This window comes from Lates calcarifer, linkage group LG13, assembly GCF_001640805.2.
Source record: "Lates calcarifer isolate ASB-BC8 linkage group LG13, TLL_Latcal_v3, whole genome shotgun sequence".
NCBI classification, from domain to species: domain Eukaryota; kingdom Metazoa; phylum Chordata; class Actinopteri; family Centropomidae; genus Lates; species Lates calcarifer.
Genome location: NC_066845.1, coordinates 23,895,029 through 23,916,985, shown reverse-complemented (window position 1 = coordinate 23,916,985; position 21,957 = coordinate 23,895,029). Strand labels below are relative to the sequence as shown.

The 21,957-nt window shown below is 39.4% G+C and overlaps 1 long non-coding RNA gene across 1 annotated transcript; it reads right to left on the bottom strand.

Annotated features, from left to right (window-relative positions):
• Positions 1–1,781: 1,781 nt before the first annotated feature.
• LOC108878081 (uncharacterized) lies at positions 1,782–21,503 on the bottom strand. Its single transcript, XR_001960193.1, has 3 exons — positions 21,457–21,503; positions 15,654–15,821; positions 1,782–2,061 (listed from the first exon to the last, which is right to left on the bottom strand). It is a non-coding gene; the product is annotated as an uncharacterized LOC108878081 (long non-coding RNA).
• Between the last annotated feature and the right edge of the window lie 454 nt (positions 21,504–21,957).

Genomic DNA, 21,957 nt, shown 5'->3' with positions numbered 1-21,957 from the left:
TAAGCCTGTTGCAGACAAAGGGAGAAAGGTCTTTTGTATGTTATGAATCACCTAATATCACTTGCCTTGAATTACAGCGAGTTACAAAAGAACAGGCAATATATTTCATTACCTACATCCTGGAGTAATTATTTCTCCTGTGACTTATCTGACCTCTCTGCCTCCATCTATAGCTCCTGAAGGACGACCTCCTCCAACTCCTTGTTTGATATCTAAAATGTCAAACTCCTTGTTTGAATTAATGCAAATTTCCCCAAGACAAATGAGGCAAAGACACATCTATGCAGGCTGAACATGGATACAAAGAAATCTGCAGTTATCCCAGAGATTTATGAATCTGCCTCATAAACATACAGAGCTGAGAAGAGAGACATTGGAGGGAAACCATAGAAAGAACTGAGAAAAGTCAGAGGCTGAGATAACACACAAACACACACAGGCATACAGTACATTACCATATACACAGGCAGTGCTGAATTCCCAGCAAGCTTACAACTAATGCCTGTACAACTGATACTGTTTGAGGTGAATAAACAGACGAGGCAAATGGTACAATTTTAGGGTAAAAAAGAAACAAACTCGCATGTCACACCCTCACACCATCAAGACGCTGCAAATGGGCAATGAAAAACATCAAGTCTCATTAAGTCTCATTAAATCCAGTTACTACTGTACAGGTGCTTGGACATCAGTAATTGGATTAATTGAGAATTCTAGGCAAACAGACAGATGGATGAACAGACTGAGGCTGAGCCACTAAGGCTGAGTTACAGTCGTTTCCCCGACTTCACGGCAGGGGACAAATGAAAGTAACGACAGGGAACTGTCTTCAAAGAAAGATGTCCAATTGATGGAAATTAACTGACGGCAATTTTGAAAATCAATGAATCATTTATGAAGAAGACAAACACTGACTGGAGATGTGAGCACTTGCTGCTTCTCTACAGTAAAGCAATGTTAACGGAGTATCTTTCTGTTTTGGATCATACAAGCAATACAAGAAAATATAATGACTTTCAAAAATTGTCTTTTTGTCTGCATTTATAAAACATGACATGCAGATTTAGCATCTAAATTAAGTCCTTGATGTTAGACAGAGTAAGACGTCTTGTTTCTTTTCTGCTGAAATGAAGGTTATCACTGGCTAATTTTATCAGCTGTAGCTAGGTTGTTAATGACACTAAGTTTAACTCCATGTGTTGGTTAAAACTGCTGCTAAAGTCTTGCTTGGACTGGGTTTACCAGTCTAGAGGATCTAGGGTGATTTTAATTCTCCTGTTGTTTTTACCGACTCAGTGAGAAATTTGACCTTTTATGAAAATGGAGGATGTCAAATATATCAGCCTGGTTTGAAACATATAAGATGAAAAAATAAATAAATAAAAGCCATAAGAGCTAGCCCATACACTCATGGTCAAATGGGCTGTGGTAATGTCAGATACAGGTGGATACTGCAATCCCGCAAAGTGTCCATGTCCATTATGGACACAACCTGTAATTGCTCTGAGGTTAAAATGCCATCCAGAACGAGATGAATTATTGAGGAGCACAGAGAACATTTTACCTCACTCTGTAATGTTAATAGAGTCCTAATGGGCCTTCAGGCTGATTGTTGTAATGATTCCAGCCGACTGAAACAAGAAGGGGAAAACATAATATCCTGCTAAAAGACTGAGGCTAAAGCTAACAGGCGTCCTCGCCAAAAATGATGCAAGTATGGAATATGGAAATAAAGAAAAAAAAATGTTTTTCTTTGGCTTCTTGCTTACATACTTGGACAAGCAAGACAGCGGACAGATGCTTTATTATTTGTATTTTTAAACAGCAAGTGTCTGTTTTAATGTTGTGAAACACAAGGCTTTTAGGATGAGGACTAACCAATGAAATAATTAACCTGTGCAGCTCAGCTCCTCTGGCTGCAGGGCCTGTTATTCCATGTCGGAGAACTTCTCCTTTGACTCCCTGTTGGGATCATCCTAACACATGATGGACCGACAAGGAGCGGTGATGAAGCTTTGGAAGAGCTTGTCTATGCCCCCAGATGGCTCCTTGTCAGCAGCACTAGCAGCAGAGAAAGGAAGGGAAAAAAACACCCTGAAAACATGATTCACTCAAGTGGATGATGCATAATGATGCCAATCTACCATGATATTCAGGGGGATAAAAATCACCAGCTTTCTGTAGAAGACAAGTATTATCCTGGGTGTGAATAAGCCTCACATTAAACACCCCGCTCTCACTTTGCTGCTATCAGGTTTGAAAATCATCTGCTGGGACAGCTACACCTCTGGTAAATAACTTGTTAATCAGACTCAAAAATTTAGTGTAAATGTGTAAATATAAACAAATAGTGAAAACTGCATCAGCAAGTCTCTGGGGTTACATTCTCACATTTTCTCCTGTTTCTCAACTTGTTGGGGGTTTGTATTGGCAGGAAGGGAAACACATGTGTGAGAGTAGGCGTGTGTTTGTTTGAGGAAGAAGATGAAGAAACAAATCCCATGCGGAACCAGAACTGCAGACACGAGGCCAAAAACCATCCTCTCACTTACAATGATAATAGTGGCACTGACAGGGAATTATGAATTTGCATTTGTGAGCCCACGCAGAGGAGACACAGCTTCACGTCGCTGCCACATTTCAAACACACACCGGCTCAGCCCACAAACTGTGCAGAGCTGCTCGCTGCCCTCATCCCTTTGTGCTGATGTTGGCACGGGGCAGTCTTCACCAAACCAGCTTCACAGGAAAGTCCAATATTTGAACTTTTCACTCTTACTGCACTGCAGTGTGGATTGGCTGGTGGTGGGTCTGACCACCAGACAGAAGAAATACAGAGACTAGACTGTCAGTGTTAACACTAATACTCCCTGTACAGCTGTGGGAAACATTAGTTGGAAAAAGAGGCAAAACAACAATGTTGCAATTATATAAGAAATGTTTTCTTTCCATCACTGGCAATTATCTCAGCTTCATATCAAGTATTTATCACCCTTATTAGACAGCATACATTAGAGAGAGATGACAGGAAATGAAGAGAGAGGGAAATGTCTGGTATCAATTTTCCAAAAAGTCAAGCCAAAATATTTTGGAGATAATGTCAAATGTTTCAAGAATAAAGTCACCATATCTTGGTTATAAGGTTTCTGAAATTTGTGTGAATATTTTTAATACTTTTGAAAGACTTTAACAAGAAAAACTTGCAATATTTGGAGAGTAAAGATCTTACTTTCTAAAATTAAATCGTCTTCTTTGAATTCCAGTGCAGTGAGATGCCTTATTGTTGATTAAGCTACAGGCGCTCATTTCTGCAACATTCTTGGTTATTTACATGGAAAACTGGCAGATTTTTTTTATGGATAACTGTCATTTCTTTTTGCAGCTAACCTTCGACTTGTGTTTTTAAATTTGCCAGGTAGAAAACCGTTTCATCACTGATTTACCTCTGAACCAACATCCAGAGTGTCAGTGTCACTACAAAAATGAATGAACATTAATTCAATCTAACATTCAAAAGTGAATTCTGTGCTGGTTTTGTGTTTACTTCTCTGATTCAGAGCATCTTTGGTGGCTCGTCTTTAGTTGAGATCAACCTCAATCAGCAGAGCCGAGGAGCTATAAAGAGCCATTTGTGGTGAAATTGCCCATAACAAAATAAAACGTCTTTTGATTTGCATGCTTTACTTTCATTCTTAAATTATAATTCAGCATCAAGAGCATTTTCCTTAGGGAGCTGTTACACAACAGCACATCTTGTATGTGAGACTAATCCCTGCTTGGAGCTGCTCCCCACTGACGATCCATTTTGATCACATAATGATTATCTCTCTCTCATACTGAATAGTAAAAGGGAGACACTCCCTAATGTAACACCAGTTTCCTGGTGCTGCCATGCTGTGGTGAATTTCACTGCTGTGTGTTCTGGGAAATGGAAATTAACCAGATTTGGGATGAGGTTTGCTTATCCAAAGAAAATTGAAAAGGTTATGTGATGCTCAGTCAGCTGCAGTATAAACACACACTGCAAAAACAGAAGTAGTGTCAATATACAACAGGAGTGACCTGCAGAAAGATCGGCTATGTCCTCTCAAAAAGGTACTATATAAATAAAACATTGTACATCAGAGGTTTAACTCATGATGCCTTAATGCTCTGAAATACAGGCCGGTTTGAAAACCCTCAAGTCTGATTTTGATTCCTTAAAATTTCACCTGAATTACTCTTCACCAGTAACAGCACATTTACTGCATTTGGAGAAAAACTACTTTTGTCTACCTGTAGGAGTGGACTACAGGTAGTACTGCCATTTGCTCTGACATTGTTTTAAATATAAAAAATAGCCCGTCAAACTATCCAGCCAACAGTAATAATTTACTTATAATGCTAATAATTTTGAAATTACAGAGAAATACAATGCTTTAATTCCAGACTTCGTGAGGGTCCTTACCCATGTTGGAGCCCTGCTAACTTAGTTCCACTGTGAGTGAGATCTATAAGACAGAACCAGTCATATGTATGGCTTTCAGCTTGGGGAAGAAGTAGTCACAATGATTGTGTTGGTGCAGTCAAAAAAAGGTGTTGTCATGATGAAGCATCCAACTGTCATCACACAACAGTTCAGGTCATTTGCATCAAGTATCATCCTTCAGATGCCTCAGAACGGTGCAGATGCAACCCTGCAAATGTCAGTCTTGGAGACTGCTGGTTCTTCCACGGTGAAATCACAAATGCACACCTGCAAGTGGCCACAAAAATGCATGGTCTAGATGTTGATTACACAACATGTCGCCAAATACCGACTCAGGGAAGTTGCTGCTAGCACCTGCTGCATGTGCTTCGTTTGTTCGCGACAGAAACAATCTCAGAACTTTTTGATTGCACCCCCCTCAAAGCTAGGACAATTCCTCAAAACCTGACTGCAGTTACTGTTAAAAAACTGATTCCAGCCACTTGTATGCAAGTCAGACAATCCCATCCACCACCCACACTTATATTTCCTGCCTTGCGACATGAATTTGGATGTAATTCATAGGGATGTCATGTAACACTATTACTTGTCACATCCCATCATTCACCTGTATGTTACACGTTGTCAATCATGTTTTCCTTTTAAAATCTTGCAATAGAATATATATGTTCACAAACCTTATTTCTCTTTCCATGTGGCACAGAACAGAGATCTTTTCATTTTCTTACATTTTGCCACTTCTCCCTCAGTGTCTCATGCAAAAAACATGCCCATGCCTTTGAAATCTTACTTTTGATTTGTAAATAAGTCTCATCAAACCTTTCTTTTCTTCTGTTGGCTGTCACTCCAGATGCAGTGGAGATGTCATTATTCAGATAATTTTGTCTCATCAAAACAAGTCACTGTTTTAGATCTCACTTTAATGGAAGACTGGATGTGAGTGAGTGACATTTTATCTGCAGTTCACCCCTGTGAGAACAGCACAGATACCTCACATCCCTTTAGTTCTGCAAACCACATAGCATAAATGACTTATTGCATGAGACAATTAAACAAATACATACAGTTCCTTCACATAAAGAGAAGAGACTCATGAATACACTTCAGCATAGACTCCTGTATTGTTTGTATGAAGAAGCACAGGTTAGAATAATTACTATTCATAATGCACAGTAAAGTGTGAGGACAGTCTTTCAGTGATCTGTGCATCTGTTGTTTTCCATTTCATTTCCAAGTGTTTGGTTAATACTATTTTACAGAGGCCACAGGCTTTAGCTGGAGAACAAATTCACAGATTTTCCAAATAGAAAATAACTAATTATGTTAGCCCCGGTACCCTGGATATGGAATGGAAATAAAAAATGTAAAAGTAAAAAATAGAAGTAAAAATCAAGTTATTGTTTATAACAACTTTTCAAATCACAGTGTACGAAAGAAACAGACTGGGTGAATGCGTTGTCATTTTTGTAACACTGATTGCTTATTTGAAAAAGTAACTAACTGACGATTGCTTGAATTTCAAAATTAGCGCATTACATAATCATAACACTCTAACGTGTTAATTTGTTGTGCATTACTGCGCAACACTGCCCATAACAACCTGACAAGCTGGTAATATCTCAGGACTGCAATTCTGCAATTTCATTTTTGTAGTTTTTTGTCATCATAAATCACATAATCCTTTAAATTATGGTTTCTGTTTGGTTCTTTTTAGAAAAGCATAGAAAGCATAGAAACATTAATTAGCTGCAGAACGTCATCCAGCTCATATCATCCTTTAAACAGTGTGAAGTGTTGCTTGGTGACAGACTTGTCTGTGCCTTAAGGGGAGACAGTGAAATGATAAGACCTTCCAAAATTACCCTGATGCTAATGCAAAGATGCAAAACCTAGGATTAGTTTTGTTTTGAATCATATTCACAATACATAGAGGTTGATATGATGGTATATGAAGATTGAAAAGCCCATAGATGTACAGTCAAAATAGAAAAAGATATGTCTGTCTCCATGCAACAGCAGCTACCTGCATTTTCATGAGTCTTTCCTGACCTATAATTTTATTTTGAGGAGATTTCCAGCTTGTTAGGATTGATGTTCCTCCTGCACAGTTTTCCATCAAATGCTTGTTCCGAGAGCTGCTGGTAAACAGAATAGGAGATGATATAAACGTAGAGATGAAAGGGATTTCTGAGAGCAAGTGGAGTGGAGCAGAGATGGGATATACAATACTTCACCATGGAGACGATAACACATACAGAAAATCTGAAATCTCAAAGATGGAGAGTGACTGACATGAGTGAGACTTTCTTTCCCCACTGCCTTTGAAAGTGATGCTCACTGGCACAAACAAGGAAACATTCTGAATTAGACTAAGCCTGAAAACCTGGGACATAGACAGGAATTGTGTCAAATTTTTTGATTAATAGTGTGCACAAATTAGTAATTTGTTCAGTTTAATAATCGGGTTGGATCAGGTTCACGGTGGCAGCAGGTGAAGCAAGGCAGTCCAACCATCCCTCTCTCCCCAGCAACCTTTTCCTGCTGCTCTAATCCCGAGGACACATGAGATAAATCATCTTTCCAAGCCTGTTCCAGGTCTGCCCCGGGGTCTCCCGGCAGTTGGATGTGCCTGGAGGACCTCCAAAGTCAGAGCTCTTTACACATATCTGTAAGGCTGAGCCCAGCAACTCCACAGAGGAAATGTATAATATAAAACTATATTATGAGAAAATAACCTTTGCCATGGCAAGACACATCCTCTCTGCTTTATTTTTTTTCCCCATGAGATGTGTCTAACTTGACTGACTCTATTTTCTTTCTTTTTTAAACTATGCAGGAGTACAAATTACTGCCACAAATCAGTTTTCATGAACATACAGTTCCTTGGAAAACTACTTTGTTCTTTTAGTGAAAACTGAAAATTAAAATTCATGTGTTAAATTTCATCATTCCTATGCATGTCTCGAAAGCAGCAGGTTATGCAGTCCGATCTGTAATTTGCATCCACTTCAGCTTCAGTGAGACAATAGAGTCCTGAACACTTGAGTAACCTGAAAAGACTTATTCCCCCAAATTTCTCTCTGCAGTGACAGAAATTGAACTGAGGCTTTCACTGTCAAATTCACCGTGGCCAGAGGTAAAAACAATAATGGCAGGCCCTGCCTAATGTTTCATATGAACATTTATGAGTCTAGAGAATTCAATTCATCCTCCTTCAACCTTGGACTGCCCTTTGGAAATACTTTCTAAATTTATGGAAGGGGCACTGAAAAGAAAGGTCCAATAGCATTTGCTCCCTGTGCATACTCTAGCTACATTACTGTAGGATACAGTATGCATAATAACATTTGGTCAAATTAGATCAGGGCCTCTGGATCTGAATGTGTCTGCTTGTGCATTAAATGTGATATTTCTTTTACTATCCTGGACTAAATGTGACAAAGCTTTCAGGGATTGCACACATTTTGTCCCATTATGTGAAACAAATGAACACACAAAAAAAAGATTAGTTATGGTTTCAACATGAGACCTAACTAAATATTTGATATCTGAAACATAAGCTGCACAGTGTCTTGGTAAAGCAATGAAGCTGGGATCTTTGGCACTGTATTTGGCACAGACATTCATGTTCTCCAGAAAATGAATCCAAATTTTTTGGTGATTGTGTGATTTTAGCACTTAGCAGTTCACTAAAGGAACACGGACGGTGACTCAAAACAAGTTGAGTGCAGTACAATGGACATTTTTCTGCTTCAACAGTCGCCATCTTGGCTATGTAGCAGAAGGAGAGGGACCGCTGACATATTCTGATGTAAGACAATGTCCCCATACGGAACCATAGACATCAAAAAATAAAATGAAAGCTCAAGTCAGGAATGCATGTAGTTAGGCCCCTATCCATAAAAAGAGAGTCAGTACACTAACAAAACCACTTCAGGCATCTACTCATCCAAAACCACAACAATGGGCAATGTTCTATGTCAACAACGTAACATTAGATGTCCTAAAAAAGCAAACAAGCCAAATGCTGGTGACAGTGACATGCCTGGGAGAGTGCACTTATGCTACTATCCTGGGAAAACTGCTGGACAAAGATATGAATGTACAGACAGACTGTGGACAGTTGTATCTGTTGCTGAAGACACAGCAAGTTCAAGTCAAGCCAAATATACTTAACAAACCAGCTGCCAGGAAATAAATCATGAAACAAAGAAATACAGGAAACACAAGTAATACAAGTTACAACAAACAACAACATGGTCTAATAACGAGCAAGACAATTTAAAATGTCATAAAGCACTGCACTTTATACTGTCAGCATTCAGACAGTCTGACAGTTAAAAATAATTCTGTTGAGGGATTGTTTCTAACTGGTGCTGACACAATGTCTCTGAGCATGAAGGTTTTAGTTTTTAGACAGCTGAGAGTTAAACTACTGAGTGACACTTAAAGAGGCTGAAAAGCTATTTTGTGTAGTGCTATACATTTATCCTGAATATCCTCGAGCTTAGTTGTCATCCTCACATTAAGCTCTCTGATTGTTCTGAATTTTCCTGTGAAAACTGTAACTCACAGCTGCAAGGCGAGCACTCTGGACATTGCGCTCAATGTATTTATTTATAGCCTGTGTGTCTTTCAAAATAAACCCATTCGATGGTTAGTTGTGTTTTTTTTCCCCTTCTAGCAAGGCAGCTTTAGCTTTGAGAAAGTCTTCTTTCACAGTCCTCATGTGATCTCCATGAAACTCTTGTTTCTGCAGACCCCAGAGGCTTGCAGGAATGCAGATAGATGGTTTGCCTACATGCCTGGTGGATATTTGGTCAGGAGGGTATGTGTGGGCAGGCTGCAAAATGAACTTCTGTCTCCTGCTCAGAGGCAGTTCATCTCCTGTGAGCCATTCAGAAAGTCCATTTAGCAACCTCTCTGATTACATTTTTTCCCCTAAATTGTTTTTCTGCGTCACTGTGATAAAGTGTGTGTGTCTGTTTAAGCACCATGAAAAACTTTAATTGGAGAGAAATATGAAGGAAAATACTACTACCTGTTTCACCAGCAGTAACTCTTGTCCTACCTTTAGTTGTACTCATGCTTGGTGACTCATTGCATTGCAATTGGAACATTTTTGGACACTTTTCTTCAGACACCTATCCATTTTGCAATTACAATCAATATTGATAAAGCATGTTTTTCAGCTTTGGATGTTGCACTGAACGCTTTCCCACACGTACAGTATATCTGACTGACAATCACTTTGATGTCTAAAAAACATTCTTGTTGCATCATTTGTCATCATTAAAGAGGAATTTGTCAGTGATAATAATGTGAGCTGGTTCACTCATGTATAGTTAGGACAAACGTCACCTGCTTGTCAGCTCTGGGTTGACTGATTTCTGTAACTGCTTTCAAAGTTGAAGCGGTTTTTGCTGTTTTTGCAATCAGCAGACCAAAGTCGTCGGCCTGCTGTGTGTAAAAACATGTCACTCACAGCTTCTTCAACTGTTCTGGTGAACTCTGAACGTCTTGAACGTGCTCACTGACCAACTCTTTATTGTTAAGGAGTTGGTCAGTCACTTTTCCCCTCTGGAAATAAGATACTTGATTTATTTTTAACTTGTGATGTTTTTTATTGCAGGTAGCCTGTGTGTCAGGTCAAGAGCTGTACTAATCTACTCCTTACATGAACATGAAATAAGCTGGTAATATATTTTTCTTTCCTTCTGTCCCTTTTTTCAGTTTCCATCTGTACTAATGCCTCCTTTTCTTCCCTCCCACCATCCTTCTGTCATTTTGTTACAGGTAAAGGATTTACATCCTTTCTTCTGCCACTTTTTGTTAGTTACACGTCAGCTACATTGATTTGTGAGCTGTTTTGATGTGGGTGTGTTATTCCGGCATCAGTGAGATTATGAAATATGATAATGGGAGGCTGGTTTGAGTTGTAAATCCACAAATTTGAAGCCTGAACAGATGCCACATCACTGCATAAAGTAATCGATCAAGATTTTATGCTGGATGATGCTGCATTACGTTGTGGTGAAAGCTGAGCTAAGTTTCACCTTTTTGTCCAGATGACTTCTGCATCCAGTGGCCATACTGAAATAACTGGGCAGGTTGCATTTTTAATTAAGTGCTAAGGTCTGTCTGAACACAGCCTAAAGCTAGGTTGCAAAACCAGATTATACTAAGTTTACACTGGAGACCGCCACTGACTACAACCTTCACCCCAAACAATCATCATTCACGCCCTTAAATGTCATTGGTGGAAGGGGGTCAAGAAACTGCAAACACCCTGTCAAACACTGCCAAACCAACAGATGGTGATATAACCCTAACACCACGTTTATGCCAGAGAGCGCTCTGTCGTCTAACTGGTCAACAGGAAGGATCGCGTCGTACGAGACGTCACACTAGGACAGAAGGAAAGTGCAGAAATTTCTGCCATGCTAGACTTTTAATCTGTTTGTCGTGGACACAACATTGTTGTTCACAGCAACATATATTTGTGCAGACTGAACTGGGCCTTAGCTTTGAAACACCTGTTACAATGGCACAAGTTAATTTTTTTATCATGATTATCATGGACTTAAACTATCTTATATAATGAATAAATCTATTTCTCGTTTGCAGCGGGAGCGTGAGTTTAGTTCAGCTTATACGTAGTTAAATCCTAAATTCTGCATCAGGTAAACATTCTTATATAAAGTCTGGCTGCACTGAGGTATTGAGTGAAAAGGAAATTTTTAGAATAAAAAAAATACTCTGAGCCTTGATGAGTTTTGGAGATGTATTCAAGCCTGCAGTCTTTTAGTAAAAAAGTTTGGAGCACCCCTCCAGAAATGAAAATTATTAATCAGTCGCTGGGGATATTCTGATAGGGGCATGAAGTATTTACATATTATAATTTTTTAGTAACCAAGTCACATCCAATGCTTTAAAGCGGCTATGGGAGAAAGATTTGAAGGTCACTCTTACTGACAAGGAATGATGAGATGTGTCAAAAAGCTTTATTTGTCGTCAAGGGAGACAAGGACTAGACTCATTCATTTCAGAATAATTAACCGGCAACATCAGGCTTTTTAAAAAAAACATTTAGGCTCAAAATGCTGGAGGTGCCAGGAGCAGGATGCCTACATCGCTTGAGGGAGTGTCTGATTATACAGGTGTTCTGGATCGCTGTTCATGGTTGCATGCAGAAGATTAGAGGGACACAATATCCGTACTTCCATATGTATTAGGTGACCCTTCTCTGCTCAAGTCCCTGGCTCCCTATGATTCCAATATCCATTTACACAGAATTAGGCTTTTTCACAGCAGACACAGGAAGGAAGATAGAAAGAAAAGTGTAGGTGTTACTAATAGCATTGAAAATGGCTCTGTTTATTTCACTGTAGTGTGTGACAGTGAAACCTGTGATTGTCCTGTTGTGACATGTCAAAATGTCTGCTGCGAAAAATCCATCACACTGCCACCCAGCTTCAACCCAAGCAGAGAGGAACACCTGTGTGAGTGTGTAGGAACTTTACCAAATCATGCTGCACAGACAAAAGATGAGCATGTCAAGTCATTTGTTCATAATAATCTATTATACTGATATTTTAAAGCTTCCTTGCTGGATCTCAGAGATGAAAGCTGGTTTTTGGTGAAGTGTTTTTAGTTGATGTGCAGCTCAGCATTACTCTTGGACTTGCAGGGCCTGATTCTGACAGTTTAAGCTGCTGACTACCACTCGGTTATGCACTTCTCGCAGGTCGTACCTGCTCACCAAAGTCACGTAGAGGAAGAACAGGCAGTCAGGGCACAGACTTGGAATGACAGAGGCTACATTCTCCCTACTGATCTTCACATCTGGACTAAAAATACTAAATTAATTGGCTTTTTCTAGTGGAAAACATGTAATTTTACTATATCTAGAGTGATGGTCCAATAATGAAAACTCACTTTCTAATACACTCACACTGACCACTCAAACTTTTAACAGTTTTGAGCTCTTGAAGCCAAAAAAAGATTTTCACAGAGCAGTATATTTCACACCGGGACACACTATCTCTTTACTTTTTCTGTTGGATCAATACCCTAATTCATTATATCGCCCAGGTTCTTCTTTCTGAATGGAACTTTTCTTCCTCTGTCCATTACGGTTTACCATATGCTGCTGCTCAGACCTGCTGACGCTGCTGCACTTCAGTGGTATCTGATGGAGGTCGATAAGAGTCCTAAATTGCTCATTCCCTTTAAGAAGGAGCCAACTTTTAGTGAGGTGATGAGTATTTCACTTCATAACTGAGTCAGTGATCTGCTGGAGGTGATGCCTGACCAGCTTTCTCTAGAAATCAATCTCCTCAGGTTTATGCATGAATTAAGTGAGCTTAATAGTATTTTACTCTGTTCTGACTCTCACCACTGGCACTCAGACATTCACACACACTCCTCAGAGAAACTGTCAGATAGCTGTCAACTTGACTTAACTTATTCTTGCCGCATGCTGAAGGTACACCATTCAACCAATAACAAAAAACAGCACAATATGCATTGATAACAGCTAATTTTAAGGGCAATCACATACCAACCAAGACTGAAATTTGCTTGAACTTGCTCATACTACTGAGATATTTGTGGCAGCTCTGTTAACAAACTGAAATGAAAAAACACATTCATTACATCAAAGCCCAGATGGTGCAGCTGTGGAGAAAATGTTATCAGAAGGTTGAACCGCTGAGCCAACAGGCTGCGATCGTCTCTATTTACAATCCAGCCACCTGCTTTTGGCGGTCTTTTCTAATCCCGCTTTTCTTTCAGACGTTAAATTCCTCCTGAGCACATCAGGGTCAAAGGGTGGAATAAAGAGATGACTTGAACACTGTCCACACGCCACACCTTCTTCTCATCTTTTTTTTCCCCTCTCCTTTCTCTCTTTGAACCCACTGCTCTCTGTAAGGTGAGACCTCAGCAACCAAACATGCTGCATCCTAAGTGATTCTCACTGGCATTAGTGCTATTACTCTGTGCACACACACAAAGATATCTATGAATAATGCAAAACAAGATCAATGTAAACTATTCTCTTTCATTGAGAGGAGGACTGATGCTCCTCCTTTTTAAATTTCTGTAAGCTCAGACTGAAAGTGACCAGGTCCACTTTCAGGAGCTGCAAGTTCTGGAGCTTTTGATAATATCACAGTCTTCCTCAGCAGATGGAGTGTGCCCAGCGTTTCAAGTTTCAACATGGCTTTAAATGGCCCACAACTCTACTGTGTTTGTTCACTCTCACTGCTCTCGTAGAGCTGTTTTTGACAACAGCAGGCAGCCACTTCAGAGAACAAAAAAGCTCTAAAAACCCACTGTGCAGTACCTGCTCAGCACCAGACACCAGACAGTCACAGTTAGAGACCAGCTGCTGGACACAGAGGAGCATTTAGCAGCTAAAAAGCCACATGGGACACAGATGGTGGAGACCAAATACAGAGCTTAATACTGGAGACAAACACTGCTCCTGAATGAATATGTCTATGTGTATATATGTGTAAATAAGTAACCGTTTATTCTGTACACTTTTGTTTTTGTTTAGCTAAATGCTGGCTTGTTTACAACCTGTCAAGTTCAAATAAACTACACGTATCCTTTCAGAGGACAAAGTGTGAGGTTGAGCATAAAACTATGTTGTAAAAATTTGTCATTATCTCAGCAGAGATAATGACAATGCTTGTTCCTGTTTCTTTCTTCTAAAACAAATACTCAAAGTACTGCAAGGTTAGCATTCTCTTATTATGAATGTTTAATAACCAGACTTTCTTTATCTGTTTCCCTTGTTTCAAGGACAAGAAGCAAATGACTTTTTATCAGTCCTGCAAATTTGTGTTTGTGTGCTACTGTGGACTTCCTTTAAATGTATTCATCCATGTTTAGTTAAGACGTGTTTCCATGGCAATATTTTCATTTTCAAAGACCTAAGACAAAAAGACATTTAATGGAAACTTTCACAAAGAGAAGGAGAGAGGGAGAAAGCTGCTGCATACTGTGTGTATTATTTGACAGTGATCTTTGTGAATGCACTTTTTCAGCTTCACCTAATGGTTATTTTCATCAATGTCTAACCTAATGATTTATCGGTTAGAAAGGGGGTCTTGCAGTCAGATCTAGGACCACCGTGTTGGACAGACAACCAAAGAGTTTACCATACAGTTTCTTTCACAATTTCAGCCAAAAACTGCACAGTGTCAAAGGGTCTTTAGTCTGTGAATAAGGCATAAGGAGGCTGTATTCAGTATTCTCACTGCATTTGGCAAGAACAACTTGCTGTGCACATTTTTGACAGCCTTTATAATTGCACCTGTGCAGGTGCAAAGGGTAGGAAGAATCGCTTTGTCATTTATATTTAATTCATGTTTCTCACTTGGTTAGCTGCACTTGGCTTCCCTGTAATTTTACTAGCTACACACCTTCATAAGTCATGTGGAGACTGATACAGTATGCATGTGATGACACAAAGGCCTGCAGCATCACGTAAAGCCAAATCTTCAATCTTCTTAGATTGGGTTAGGGAAATGAAGAGAATTCACAGTGGTTGTTTCAGCCAGGCTGGCACAGAAGGATTACAAAGTCAGTCTGTTGTTCAAGAGTGAAAATCAAGAGTGAAATATCTCAACAACTACTTCCTGAATAGTCATGATATTTGGCGCAGACATTTGTGATCTAAAGAGAAAAAAATCCCAATGACTTCAGTGATCTCCTGACTTTTCATAGTGCCACCAGCTGGTCAAAATTTCCACTTGTCCAACACTTCAGTTCTTGAAAAATTACCCTTAATAATGTTTAATGCCAATGCACTAACATGACTTTAACCTGTTAATATTAGCTTTGAGCTGAGGCTGAATAAAGCCGAACTAAGGCCACGTTTGACTGACAACATGGCATATGGTGCCACTATAATACATTTTTTTCTATTTTCTTTTTTACCCCAGAAGTACATTCATTTTTCATTTGAATAGTTTTATGGGTTTTTTTTTACTGGTGAGTATTAAGCAATACAGCCTCACAGGGCCCTATCATAGCTATGGTCTGTAGACAGGAATTACCTTTTAAAATAAAACCCCATCATGCAGATTATCATCATTATATCTGAAGTTTTCCTATCTGGTGTCGTCTTCCTTGTGCTGCCAAATATGTGTACATTTGCATGGGTGTGTACCTGTTTGTTCAAGAAGATTGCCGCTCATCTGATGTACGACTCTGGATTTTCTGCCACCGCTGTTGTAGGTGGGACATCATCTCGGTTTCCTCTTGCTGCAGCAGAGGACGTCAACACCGACGTGTAATTCTCAGCTTGAATGTCACCACCAATCACAGCGATAAATGCCTGTAAAAAGAATTCAAACACTGATGCAGAAACACAACAGAGACTTTCCCTCTAAGTTCCCATTTCATACATAGATATTAAATACTTAACGCAAACACAGACCACAGCAGCAGTGCTGATTTCCCTCACTGGAGGTTTATTGCATGGCTCCTGTCCCCTGGCCAAATGTCATACCCTTCACACATAATTATCTAACCAACTCCCACACATGGTGGCCTCGTCCCATCATGCTGATAGAATGGACGTGGGCAGCTTTCACACCCTCTGACACCTGCTTAACGTTGGCACATGTTGTCATGTGAAGCCTGATGTATATTTCTGCCCCGGTGGCTCGTCAAAAAGAAGGAGGGGGGAGGTACAGGTTGTGCTGGTCACGCTGAATATAAAATTTTCCTCCTTGTCAAATGCAGCACCAGAGAGGCCAGCAGAGGATTGCGTCACTGAATCACTCCTACAGCTGCAACCTCTGCCTGTAGCCTGTGACTGTAGCTTTATCTCAGCAGTGGCTCTTGTGTTAGTACATTCTTTTATAAAGGGTAAAGTGGATGACAAGCTTGTTGGTCCCCAACTTTCCAAAAAGTCTCTCATCTTCTCATCTTCCCTCATCCTTTTTCTGTCAATCCCGTCTGACCCTCTGTGAGTACTTTTCTGGAAGGGATGCCCTGAAGGTGATGAGCAAAGTCCTCACAAATCGTGGCCAACAAAACTGACTGTGTTTATCTTTCAATTATTCCCTCTTCTCGTGTCACGCTGGGACTAATTGGAGGTGTGATCTGGACCCAGAGATTTTGGGTACGTTTGGTGAAGTGCAAAAGATACAGAGATGGGTGCAGAGCTATTTCAGGTACCCTTGGTCCCATTCATTTATCTTATTTATCTAATTATGTCAGCATGCAACAATGACATGAGTGATCCATAGTAGTAAACAGTAAACGTTTAAAGTACAGGATGGCCAATGAGGTTTACAGTCAATAATAGTAATTAATAAATAGATAAAGTGCACATCAGTCTTGTAATTTCAGGCCAAATTACATTTTGTTTAAAAACCCAGTAACTGATGGAATAAAAGATCTAATATACCTCAGTCCTGATGGAAGCAAACTGAATTCTTTGTTGTGGATGCAGCACAAATTATCCCCAGTTTGGAATAAAAAACAAACAAACTTGGAAACAGACTCAAGTATCTGGTCTAAGTGGAAAAAAAACAACAATACTCAATGTAACCTCTTTAGACTCACAGGAAAATACGCAGCATTAGTCTGAGTCTTCAGAGGAAGCCACTTTGGATAACCCTGTTTACTCTGCTGTTATTTGCCATCATTGAAGGACAGATGGGTGTTTGCAGCAGCTTCAGTCCTTCATCGGTGTCTACAGAGGATGTGCTCAGGCACAGTACTGAGTGGAGCTCACCTGTGGTTTGCCAGCATGCAGAGCCAACATACAATCACTGGCACAAAACACTGGAGAAAATAGAGTTGAAGCACTAGAAAACATGACTGAAACATCTCCTGAGTAACCAAACCGGAATACACAATAAGACTTCACCAAAGGGATACAAACATGTTAAACCCGCCTCTAAAACCACCTCTTTCCCTTATACACAATTAAAATGTAGAAATTCAAGCTAAACACAGTCGAGATTCCATCCAGATTTCACACAATTTTGACTGATTTTCCAGATAATTTGCAACAGAAAATGCAAATTAATGTGCATTTCCACCCACTACTGTTATGTGAACACTGGGAGTGGGATGCATTGCGATAAACAGTTGGTGGCGCTACTTTTCCAGTCCGGTGCCAGTGCACCACTGCAGAAGACGAAGGTGCGACAAGATGATATGATTTAAAGAGTCTCAGTCAAACCTTCAGCAAATTAAAACAATGTGGAAAACATAACAGAAGAACAGGATTTATATCTGTTTTATGTCTTAATTTGAGGAACATTACAGTCTCCTCATTGCTGTACATCATATTTATTCACTAGGCGTTTCTGTTGCATTGTTATATTTTGTTTCTGTTGATACCTTACCTCTCCATCTCAGCCAAAAGTTTTTTTCACCTGCATTTCCACACAGATTTTGTAAGTGCAAATTTAAAATGTGCCTAAAAACAGGTGTATGGAAACGCACTCAATGACAGATTCAGAACACCACACCAGTGTAGCGTATGATTGTTACAGACTATTTAAGGGGAGCTGAAATGTTACAGGAGCTGACAATGGTAGCTTCCTGCTAAGCTCAGCCTCAAACCATGAAATGATGTCTGAGGAACAGCTCTGCCTCTAAAACATATTTGTGAAAATGAAACTCCACTCTGACACTCTGATCCAGAGCCCACAGCAGTGTCCCTGCAGTTTTGATGGACGACTCGATGGATAGTTTGGCAGAACTTTAGCACATCTGCTTTCCATCACAGGTGTGTGTTTGTGTGTGGGATGAGCTCCAGCTCTGACTGCGTGGGATGTCCTTCAGCATTCTTTAGTATCATTAAATGCCTCGATTAAATGTCCAATAGAAATAAACTTTGACTGATTAACTGAGTGATTTAATTATGGAACAACAAAATAACTGAAGACTGTGACTAATGCACAAGTTCAGAAAAAATGACAGATCAATTCATTAAGAATAATTAGCGATAATAGGAAACTAATTCCACATTGCAGCAAGCAGCTTATCTGCTTTTGGCACAATAGGAATCAGTGCAGCTGTAAGTCAGGGAAAACCAAAATAGGCTACTTATCTCTGTCTATTTTTAAGCTGCAGTCAGGGACTATGTGGGCTGATTCCTCAAATTATATGTTTAACTGGAACTCTTAAATTCTACTTTTACACTTTTATAACTAAATTTAATCAGTTAAAAACACTGAACTTTCAGATTTATGCGAGTCATTTCACTGGAAAGTTTTACATTGCAATATCTCACAGCTGTGAGCAGACAGATTCTGTTCCATAGACCTTGATGAACCTGCAGAGCACCTGCCAGCTTCACCTTTGGTGCTCATCAATTCTGAAAAGGCCAGATGAATTTATCACTGCCCTCACATGGTCCATTTGATTAGAAGGTTATCTAAGTTCAAGACAGAAAAAAGGATTTGCAGTCAGGGCCAAACTGACAATCAGATGGAGCTGGTTTTAACTTCCACCTAATGAAAGAAAAGTGAAAAATGAAAATAAAAAGCTTCTTTTAAAGGATGGGGGTAGGTATTGTTCCAAGAAAAATTAAGCTGCAATATGAAAAGTTTTCTGCCTTGAAGCAAGATACGTAATATTTATATTTGTTTTAAAGTTAAGGTTGCTTACGAGGGCTGCATACTGAACCTCGGTACTTTTTAGGATTGACAGTAACAGGGAAAATCTGCAGGGGGATAATAATTTTCCACAGTACTGTGCGCCTCTGTAAGCCACAGGAGGGACAAAATAAAAGTTTTCTCAAGTTCTGACAATCAGTTTTATAGTGCACTGGTAAAAAGGGGTTACTTGAACTCATTTAGGCTCCTGATGCTAACATATCTGGCAATGATGATTAAGTGTAACTGATCAAAAAACCACTGGATCAAACTCTGGAATATCTGGGAGAAAAATATCAACAATGGTACTCTGTACAGCCCATATCTCCACCAAGGCCAAAATGTCAACATCTCCTAATGTTAAAGAAAGTGTTAAGAAATTTCTGGAGCCGCCTCTTTCAACCAATCAGCACCAAAATTTAAAGGACTTCTAGCTCCATCCTTCCACCAAGTTTGGTGCAAATGAATCCCACTGAGGACAAAAACATAACCTCCTTTGCGGAGGTAACTGCTATTGTTTTATCTTTTATTAGATACCTTTGAGCTCTAAAGAAATAAGGCTGAATTATCAGGCACACAATGCAGGCAACTGTCCAAGCACCCCAGACCCCCAGGAGGCTGGAAAGATCCAGGTTTAATGTGCATCACTTAGTTTGTTAGAAATCTGATTATTTGCAAATTTGTTTTCAAGAACTACATCAACTTAAAAGATAAGGGAATTAAGGTGACACCTGCATTATGAGGCCGTGTCTTGTAAGCAGCTTAGTGTCAAACTCCTTTATTATTTCAGTCGATGCTGCACTTACATGACACTTGTTTCTGAGTAAATTTGTTTAATCAAATTACCATAAAGTAAATGACACACAGCAAACATGGGACATGGGTAATTCCAGCACTGTTCCTGACAGGTGCTTAAAGATAACAGACACAATGCAAACAGGAGCATATAACTCATTTTTGCCTTGAGCCCTCCTATTGGGTCGATGTGGCAAAGAAACCTGGGGTTTTGTTGTGAGAATCTCCAGCTGTGAATGTATATAGCTCTGTGAGGGGTGGAGGCATAGTGTTGCAGTGAATGTTTCCTGAATAAATAAAGGTTTAGACTAAGATGGAATGGAAAGTAACAAAATTAATGCACATGCTGTATGATGGCAAACCTGAGACGTAAGATCACAAATATTTGCAAATACCTTTACATTCAAATATTCATATTCAGATCACGCTGGTGTTAAGGAGCAGTGGTGGAGATTATCAGCTGTATCATATGGCCCAAACATACACAGTATGCACATCAGGATACTACCACAACACAACTTATGTAATATCCCCAACACTGACAAGATGTCACAACATTCAAACAACATATTACCTTTGATAAAAAGCTAAAAACTAAATGTTTATTTGTGTGTTTTCATTGTGGTTGGTTTGAAGCCATTCAGAACTAATAACTCAGAGCAGAGGTTTCAGACTGTGGCCAGATGGAAACGCTTTGTGGAGGATTTATTTATAGGCTCTTAAGCGTTAGTTTAAAGATGTTATGAAATCTATTCTTCTCTTGAGGCAAATTAGCTTTCATACACAACAGCTAGAAGTGAGACTCATTCAAACTCCAAGGAGAGGCTCATCTGATGACAAAACACCCAGCGCCTGAGGTAACAGCAACTCTTTCACCAATGTTATTCTCTCATAATCATTCCCAGTATTACATCAGGGGAGTTCAACAAACGTTTGTGCTTCATGTTGTGTTTCATATCCATTTATCAGACATGGAATGCATGAAAAATTATTTATTGATTCATTTCGTTTGAATACATTCATTACATGCTGTAAGTCCACTCTGTAAAAGCACAATGAGCTGCATAATGTTATACAAAACACATAGATTTTAATTAATTTTTTTTATCTCTTTACCCTCTCCTTCAAAGAATACACAGGACTTTGCAATTTTGTTGGGCTGAAATAACTTTTTTACAGAGACACTGGCAACAGTAGAAACACTGGTGACTAGTGCTTGTAGGACTGTACTTTTAAATCAGTTAAGCCCAATAAGAATTAGTAAAAGCCTTTAAAGACTGTATACCAGCTTACAACTCCACTTTACAAGCTCTAGTTTGTGTGCATGTAAACCAAGTAAAGAAAACTAGCATCCAAAAGTCTCAAAAGTCCTGCTAACTCATAAACTAGGTACAGGTGTTTTTGGTTTTGTAATAAATAAAATATGGACAACTCATCTTTGGCCACTACAACCAAGTCTGTCATCCTCAACACAACCAGAAACTTTTAATATCTCTTCAAATTTAACAATATCCGAGTTAAATCCATTAAATATGGATTAAATAAACAACATACCTTCATTTTAAGACGCCGCTCGTTTAAGATTCATATCTCTGACCGTTAGTAATTTTTAAATGGTAAACTCTGAAAGTGGCCAATCAGAATGCACAAACACCCAACGGTCGCTTGACTGACAACTTTTTCATCCAATAGAATTAATCGTAGCAGAGACACAGGAACTGACAGGTAAGGGGACGGGTCTTAAAAATCGCAATAACGAATCCGATTGGACGATGTCACGTTAGTTCGCACGTTTGCCTATTCACTGCTGCTTCGTCCATCAGCGTCGCTACGTCACGTAAAGGAAGTTTGAACGTAAAGTTTAAAAGCATTTGTGAGTTATATTTAACAATTTATGGCTTTTATTTAATAAAAACTACAGCAAACAAACGCAACTTCTGTTTTGAAGGAGGTTTTTTGGAAGCAAAGGCCACAAAATAGCTCAGTGTGTAGAAAGCAATGGTCCATTCTTGACATGTGCCATTTTTCTAATGGCTTACAATTGGACACTGACCA